Below are 9,854 nucleotides of genomic sequence, written 5' to 3'. Positions count from 1 at the left end.
ATTATATTTAAAATGGTTCATTTAATGTCAATAATTATATTCGATATTAAATACCAGCAATAAATAAAGCAATAAATACTACAAACCTTAAAAAAATTTAACATAAAACAAAATAAGGGCAGGATTAATATAGTTACAACCAAATTCCTTACGAAACAGAGGCATAGCTCTCATTTATACGACGCAACAACCGTATATCCCTCCTAGTAGAAAATTGCATGTCGAATACAAATAATCAATTTAACCAAAATTGCAATTTATTATTTTCCTCTTGAACCAACTAACATTTTGTTTATTACATTTTGATTTTGGTTTTGATTACATTCCAAAAATATAGAGTAACAAAAATATTTAAGGTCTCCATTCAGTATACTTTAATGTTAGAAATTTTCCAAATAACTCTATTTTAATTTTATAATATTATTTATTAGCACACAACGTAATTTCAACTCAAGTACAGTGCTTCTTTAATAAATGTTATATTGCACATACATACAGAATATTAATATTCTTGAAATTTTAATTTAAATACAATTTGATGTTAAAGAAAATATTTATATTCATTAGTGTTATGTTTTGACACGACACTATTAATTAAGTCAATATAACAACCCATAATAATTATTGTTGCAAATAGGTTTGACAAAGGCAGCTTTTTAATTTTATTAACATTGAACCATCGAGTATCTGATATTTCCTTCCTTCATAAAATCAATTTCCAATTTCAGATTATTAAAATATCCTAGTACATAGCTAGTTGATGATGAACCAAAAAAAAAAAATTATATTACATCTTCGTTCTCTCATTATTACCAGGTTTTTCCCATGGGTATAATTGAATCTGAAAATATTAATATAAAAATCAATCAATTATAATTTAAGTTTAATTATATAAAATATTTTTTATTCATCTTATAAGAAAAAAAGGAAAAATGAAAATTCATATTTTTTTAATATTCAAATTTTAGATTATCCTTATTTTATTTTAAACGGAAATTACAAGGATTAGAAATTTTAGAAAGTTTTCTAATGTTTTTATTAATGTTAATATTTTCTGAGTATTTTAAACTTTAATTATTTTCAAAGTAATAAAATGAAAAAAGATATTTTGGTATAATAATAATTAGCGTAAAAAACATTAAAATATTATTTTTGAAAGGAAATACTTTCCATTAACCTTTATCCTAGGTTGGGAAAAGTAGAAAAAAAAAATCGTGCATTTGATGAGAATTTTTCCCAATGTAAATTTATTTTTTAGTATATGTAGGTATGCATATAGATTTTTAGGAATTTCGTTTAATATCAAGTACTGCAAGGCCATTTAAATCCAAATATTATTTGAAAGACAAATTGGACATAGTACAGCTCTTGCGTACTACGTTAGTAATGTACAACATCGTGAAAAAGCATGTATGATTTGTTCTGAATATTATCTTTATTAACTTGTACAATACCAGATCTAATGCAAGATTATCTTGTAAAACACAACGTAGTTTAGTTTGTAAATTTTATATAAAAATTACTGAAAAAAAAAGGTTTCAATTTTTCGTTCATAAACATTATGAAGCAAATATCTCGAATACTAATAAAATTCAGATATTTTGAATACCTTGTATGGCCAGCCCTAATTTTTTTTCGACATGAGATTACCAATTTACTTTCAAATTCTATGGTTAGCAGCTACCTGAACTGCTATTTCAAATGTGAACTAAGTTTGTGAAGCTATATTCAATTAGTTTTGAGTTAGTCAATAAATTATTGATACGGGTAGTTATCAGGGTATAACATATAAGAGTATATTTTTCATCGACCTCGAATATCGATTACAAATCGAATTTTCAATTTTTGTACCCTTCAATAAACACTGCTCGTATATGCATAAACATAAATAAACTAAGCATTAGAATGTTAAAGGATTTCCAATGTTTGATAATGAAAACTCGTAAAATAGGCTAAACATTTTGTTTGGTTTGATTGAAGGTCTCAATAAATCTAAATTTAATTTTTAAAATATTTCCGCTTTAATAGATTTTTCGCAATTTATAACTTTTATTTTAATTTATAAATTTGCAATAAACTCAATTAATATTTACAAAAAATTCTTAAATTCATACACAAATTGGAAATTGAAAGTTTGAGATTTTTTTTATTGTTCTTTTGTTTTTGATAATTTTTAGTTCGAAAAGTTTGTTTTAGTTTTAGAGTTGATAATTTGAGTTTCTAAAAACCTGATTTCAGAAAATTAATTTTTTTTAAATATTTATATATGAACATTTTATGTATTTTCATTTATTATAGTATGAATGTATGTACCTATAAAAGTTTAATATTACTTTTGTTAAAATTTTAAAAATTTCTAAATAAAAAATTGCTTGACTTAACGAAAAATTTAACTTTTTAAAATGAAAATTGTAATCACATAAGGAAATTACTTCAACAATCGGTATGACCAACATGCATAATGAAATTGCGTGATCAAATCTCATTGCTAACATGATGACCAAATTACATGACAAATTTGTTCAAACAACATAATATGTTTGTATATGACCAATTTGATTTCTAAAATCATACATAATCAACATGCGTGACCAACATGCATAAGCAAGATGTATGAGTGACTTGAATAACCAATTTGCTTGCCCAACATGTGTGACCAACTTGTGTGATGAGCTTACGTGACCAATATGCACGATCAACAAACGTTACCGATTTCCATCACAATCTTGCATGACCAATATGTATCATATAACATGCTGCCCAACCAACATGTATCAATGTTCGTAACAATGTAACCAAGTTTAATGATCGATTTTCATGACCAACATGCATGATCAACTTGTAAGGCCAAAATGCATGACTGACTCGCAAAATCATTTTTCATAATCAACATGCACGACAACATTTTAATAAAATTGAATTGCTTTCCAGGCGTAAGAAAACGTCTCTTAAAATTTTATGGTAATGTCTCATCTCAAAATTCATTTCTCTTTAGAAAATAAAAATGATAATGGCATTAATTTAAAATTTCTCTCAATAATGACTAACTGTATTAATAATAATTGTAATAGTGTAAGTATTAGTGTAAATATTATAATTATTATTAATAGTAATTGTATTAATAATAACTAATAATTTGTATTAGTAGATTATTTTAGAGAAATATTCGATAAGGGAACCGAACATTGTTTGATGTCAAAAAATCACTTTAAAATTAAAAGTCTAAGAAGATTGAATTAAAGGTTCTTAAAACTGAACAGTTTTCCTTTAAAACTAATAGCAATAATAATTTTAACATAATTCTAATAAATTCTAAGGGAATCAAACACTCAAACTCTTACAAAATTGTTCACGGTTCATTTAAATTTTTATATTTTGAAAAGATTAAAACCTTTTCGAAGAAATCATTGAATGAATTGTACGACAAATAATTTTGTAAATTAAAGATTCACTTTTGGAATTTCAGAAAATGATAGCAATAAAATAGAAAAAATTAAAAGAAAAATTATTAAGGAAAAAAAAAGAAATCTGAAAATAATTACAAAATAAAGGATTTCAATTTGTTATTTTTCATTTTATTAAATTGATTTAATATTATTCCCGGTTTTTACATCCCTTGGTTCCTTTTCTTATAAAAATTTTTCTATATTAATTTATGTAGAGAAAGTTTATATTATATTGTGTATATGTGTGTGTATAGAGGAAGTAGAGAAGAAGCTCAATAAAAATTCGTTCAAGCAAAAAAATCATGATGGGAAATATAATAAAAATGAAATAAAAACTGATTGCTTTTGGGGTAACATTGCAATAAATTTCAGATAATTTCACTAGCTACTTTTTATCTTTTATTTTTTTCTTTGTCTTTTGCTTTTCTTCTTTTGCCCAAAATATCCTTTTTTTTTTAATTTTTCTTTTTCTTATATTTTCCTTATTTTGCTTTACTTTGTTTTCTGTTATCCTTATTTATTTTTATTTCATATTCAGATGTTAAAGTTCTGTTGTCGTTTATATTTTTTTACTTTTTGTTTCAATACTAAAGCAAAAACAACTTTCGTAAATAGTTTCCAATTTAAATGTTTTAGATATATAAAGAAAAAAATTTCATTTCAAAAAGGATTCTATAGTATGGGAATGGTTTATTAAAAGTAAAATTCATAAAATGCATTTTATTGTAATTTGCATATAGCTCGTAGGCAAAACCAAGAGAAATAAGAAAAAAAATTTAAAATATTATTTTATTTTGAAATTTATTAAGATGTGTTAGTCAAGTAGGGAGCGATAAGGTCAATTTAAGGTCAAATATATTGTATAAATTTCTTCTTATTTAAAATTAAATATTCTATATAAGTTGAAAAAAAAAATAAAATCAATCATGTACAATAAAAGTTATGAGTGCGTAAATTAAACTTGAATTTTTAAGCAGGAAAGGTTTTCTACTTGAAACTTGTAATTCTATTGTAAAACGTAGCATATGTGTTCCACATAACTTTACGAATGATCATTTCAGTAGTCGAAAACCCCTCTGTGGGAAAGTAATACGACTGCAATGCTTAAGATTGAAGAAAATCTTTAAAATTCCAATTTTATTATTTAAAGGAGTATCAGTATACTACTCGGTGGATACGCACGTTCTAATCCTTTGTTATAAATATAAACTAAATTGATAAATAAACCATATAATATATACTTGTACATAATAATTATTATTAAAATTTTCATCTCTAATTTATACTTAAATAAATAAAATAAACAAAAAAAGAATTAGGTCATATAATAGCGATGAGTGTCTACTCATTGCAAATAATAATTTTATTATGCCAAAAAAGCAAAAAAAAAGTAAAAACGTGGTCAACATAGTTGACACACAACTAACAAAACATTCAGTGAAATCAAAAAACCTGTTTAACATCTTGCCATTACAAACACAAAGTGCAATTGATAATGATAACATTGACGAAATGAATCATAATTCAGACAATCAAAAAATAATTAAAATACCACCATTAACACTGGTGAGAAATAATTCAGAATTTATTCATAAATTATTAAGTGAAAATAAAATCAATGATTATTATATTAAGGTTATATCAATAGGAATAAAAATTTTCTTTAAATCTATAGAATCTTTTGAAAAAACAATAACTTTGTTGAAATCTAAAAATTGTGAATATTTTTACCATGATTTAAAAAATGAAAAGCCATTTAAGGTAATTTTGTCCAGATTAGATAAAATCAGTGAAGTGGAAGTAAAACAAGATCTTATTTCTAAAAATTTAAAATGCTTAAACGTAAAGTTAATAGAAAAAATGACCGACGCCGGCATAAAATACTTCTTTTACATTGTTTATTTTGAAAGAAATACAGTAAACGTCCAAGAATTAAACACAAAACATTGCTATATAAATCGCACTAAAGTTAAGTGGACAAAAAAATTTGATCATCCTGGCAAAATCACGCAGTGTCATAACTGCCAAATGTATGGACATGGAGCGAAAAACTGCAATATAAGTTCTTACTGCGCCTATTGTTCTGGTAATCACAAAACCACCGATTGTCCAGACAAAACTAAAATTTCATGCATCAACTGCAAAGGTAAGCACACAGCAAATGATCCAGAATGTTCAAACAGATTGCAATACATCCGTCTGAAAAATAAACCTCAAAATTCAAAAGTAATTTTCAATAAAAATTCATTTAATATTAACGACAACATGAACATAAATTTTCCTTCGTTATCAAAATCTTCAAGGCAAGAAATAAATAATAAATATATTCCTAATACTACACAACTTCAAAGTTATTCTGGTGTAGCCGCTTCGCAAGCACAACATGCAACTATTAATAACCTAAATAACAACAACAACAATACTTATAGTACAAATAACAATAAGAATACAATAAAACATGATTTTCTGTCTCTTGAAGAAATTAATAATTTACTAACAGAACTTTTCTCAAACTTAAATTCTTGTACAGGTAGAGAACAGCAGATTACTATGGTCATTCAGTTGGCAACAAAATATTATTATAAAAATTATCATGGTTAATACAACAAATGTATTTTCAAATATTGTCATATGGAATGCTCGTTCTATTGTCAACAAAATTGATGAATTTAGGCATTTTTTATATACATATAATGTTGGTATTTGTTTAGTAAGTGAAACTTGGCTTAATAATAATATAAAAATTTCTATTCCCCAATATAAGATATATAGAAGTGATCGCGTTGTAGAGTCTGGTGGTGGTGTAGCTATCATAATAAAAAACACAATAAAACACGCTCCATTACCTAAATTAAAAACTAAGGCAATTGAAAATATCGGTGTTGAGATTACTTATAATGACGAAAATACATTAAAAATTTATTCAATATATTTTTCTGGTAAAACTAAAAACAAGGATGAAAAAAACATTTTAAATACTTACTATAGGGAGGATTTGGAATTATTTTCAAGAATATGAGGTAAGTTCATTGTGGCTGGTGACTTCAACTCCAGAAATCGTAGTTGGGGATGTTTGAGAGCAAACTGCTGGGGTAACACCCTGTGGGAACTAGTTCAATTAAACAAATTTTCGCTGCTATTTCCTCCTGATCATACTTACATTCCTGCTAGCAAAAAAAGCTGTCCTTCTACAATAGATATGTTTATCAGTAATGTCCCTGAATGGTTTTCACAACCAAAAGTTTTAAACCAACTTTCTTCGGATCATCTTCCAATAAATATTGACTTCTACGGGGGGATCGTGGGCCTCCAACCCACTTTTCTTGATTATAAAAGTGCCGATTGGAGTTTATACAGAAAATATTTAATTGATAGCGCTGCTGATATACCAAATATTGATTCTGTTATCTATACACAGCAGGTAGATAATATGATATCGGAACTGAACTATAACATTAAAAATGCTGTAGAACTTGCTATTCCCAGGAAGCCTGTAACTCCCCATTTTAAAAAGCTACCTGATTTTATTGTTCAATTAATTAAAAAAAGAAATTATGTCAGGAGGAAATGGTGCAGAACTCATGAATTAATATATTATGTGCAAATGAAATTTCTTAATACTAAAATTAAATTTAAAATTAGAGAATTTAAAAATAATGGCTGGTCTAAAATGCTTCATGGTTTTGATAAGGCTTCAAAACCTTTCTGGAAAGTAACAAAAATTATTAAAAGTAAATCTAAACCTATTCCAGCTCTTAAGTCTGGCGGTGATTATTTTTGCACTGCAGAGGAGAAGGCTAAATTATTGGCAAGCCATTTTGCTAGTAAGTTTGGGGCTTCTGATTCTGAATCCGATCAGATAACAGAACAGGAAGTAATAAATTCTGTTAGATTTATTAACAATCAAAATATTTCAAATTTTAAATTTATTGAGCCAGAAAATGTTATTGATCTAATCGCGGGATTAAAAATTAAAAAAGCTCCTGGCTTGGATAACATAAGTAATAACTTTATTAAACATTTTCCTTACAGTTTTGTACTTTATATCACCTTTATTTTCAATTGTTGTTTTAAATTGGGTTATTTCCCTGAGATTTGGAAAGAATCAGGTGTGATTGCAATTTTAAAGCCAAATAAACCTTATGATGATCCAAATAGCTACAGACCCATTAGTTTATTAAGTAATATTTCTAAACTATTTGAAAAAATTATAAAAATTAGGATAAGTAAACATATTTCGGATATAAATCTTTTCCCTGATGAGCAATTTGGATTTAGATGCAATCACAATACAATCCACCCTTTGTTAAGAATTAAAAAATTCGTCAAAGATAGTTTAAAAAATAAAAAATCAGTTGGCATGATTGCACTAGACATAAACTCTGCTTTCGATACTGTGTGGCACGATGGATTGTTGCACAAAATGAAACAGGCTAATTTTCCCGTATATGTACTAAAAATAATTCAAAGTTTTTTAACTGGAAGGAGCTTTAGAGTAAGGTTAAATGCGACTCAATCAGATAGGCTGCCTATTCTGGCAGGTGTTCCGCAGGGTTCAGTTCTTGGCCCTATTCTTTACAACATTTTTACGTCCGATATTCCTAAATTTCAAAATACATCACTATCTATATTCGCTGATGATACTGCTATATATACGGCTCATAAATTATCAATTAATATTGAAATACATTTGCAATCTGCGCTTATTGCGTTAGAAAAATATTTTAAAAAATGGAAAATTAGTGTAAATGTAGGAAAAACTGTAGGTATTTTTTTCACAAAAAGAAGAAAGGAATGCTATCTACCAAGCAACGAATTAAAATTGTAAGATAAACATATACCATGGTGTCATTCCATAAAATATTTAGGAATCATATTTGACGAGAAAATAACATTCAAAAGTCATATAAGTGCAACTGTAGATAAAACAAATAAATTAATTCGATTACTTTATCCATTCATAAATAGAAAATCAAAGCTAAGTGTTAGCAATAAAATATTATTATTCAAAGCAATATTTCAACCTGTGATGCTTTATGGTGCCCCCGTGTGGCTAGATTGTGCTAGAAGTCATGTACAAAAATTGCAGGTATTACAAAACAAAATATTAAAAATGATTCTAGATCTTCCTTTGTATTATTCAACGACTAAGTTACATGAAAAAACCAATACTGATCTAATAGCTAATAAAGCAATCAAACTATATAATAACTTTTGTGAGAAGAATTTGCATTCCAAAAACCCCATTATAAGAAATTTAACGGCAACAGACGACCAAACTACTTGAATCGTTGTTCTCTACCTAACTTTTCATATTATCAAATAAAGTAATTTTATATTCTGGCAAATTTTTTTTTTTTTTTTTTTGGTTGTAAATACTCCAATTATTTAGTCTTATTTAGAATTTTAAAGGTATAGTTATAACTAGTTTTAAGTTTTATATAAACATAATATTTATATGAGGTTTTTTCCCATTTTTGCCTTAAAAAGTATAATTAAACAAAAGAAACTTAATATTAAAAATTATGTATGTATTGACAGCTGTAAAGACTCTTATAATAAGTCTAAATCTCTGTACAAAAAAAAAAATAAAATTAATACCTATGTAAATAATTGTAAATAATTTTGGGATAAATAAATTATTATTATTATTATTATTATTTAAATATTTATAAAATTTCAGTCTAAATCGATTTCGGACAATATTGAAATTAAATGTACCGCACATTCACTGTGTTAAATTTAGGAAAGATTTTAGAATAAGTTAATAAAGAGTAGAGTACTTAGTACATTATCACATTATATTGTGAGTAATGCGATATGTAGTGAGTGCACTGCAAATTAATTTTTTATACAAAGAAATCTTTCTGTTTTTTGATGACTTTCTAAGTCAAGAACAAAAATAATAGATTTTGTTAAAATTTCTCATTTTCGAAGAGTGTGTAGGCTCAATGTTCGATTAAAGCATATGTCATACAAACTGTTTAATTCAAAGAACTACATTTTTACTGAATTATAAATAAATTAAAAGCAAGTACTCGTACATACGTTTCGCGGCGAAATTATAAATGCCTTAATTGACTAACTTTTAATACCACAAAAAAATTTCAACTGGATCTCGTGAAATTATTCTCTCCTTCACGTGCTCATTTTCATTAATATTCCTTACAATAAATTGATACTAAAACCCTGATTATTCAAATATTCTTTAAATAGTTCATATATATATTATACACTGTTCATAGTTATTCAGCTCGATATTTAGTTTTACTAAAAAATTTAAAAAATCCATTTTGAAATACATTCTATATGAAATTTGCTTTACTACCTAAACGAACACATACATATACAATAACAGCACCTTCACATATTAGTTTATCCGAATATAGAAGAAATTGTTATTATATG

General features: G+C 26.1%; 1 long non-coding RNA gene across 1 annotated transcript in view; it reads right to left on the bottom strand.

The window, feature by feature from the left end:
- Positions 1-471: 471 nt before the first annotated feature.
- Positions 472-9,854, bottom strand: part of LOC129612066 (uncharacterized) — a 66,047-nt gene continuing 56,664 nt past the window's right edge. The window contains exon 3 of the long non-coding RNA XR_008697199.1: positions 472-841. This is a non-coding gene — a long non-coding RNA (uncharacterized LOC129612066). The remainder of the gene's footprint in view (positions 842-9,854) is intronic.

Source organism: Condylostylus longicornis, unplaced genomic scaffold, assembly GCF_029603195.1.
Source record: "Condylostylus longicornis isolate FDR11 unplaced genomic scaffold, ASM2960319v2 ptg000055l, whole genome shotgun sequence".
In the NCBI taxonomy this organism is placed as follows: Eukaryota; Metazoa; Arthropoda; class Insecta; order Diptera; family Dolichopodidae; genus Condylostylus; species Condylostylus longicornis.
The sequence above is the reverse complement of the archived record's forward strand: the minus strand, read 5'-3'. Positions and strand labels throughout refer to the sequence as shown.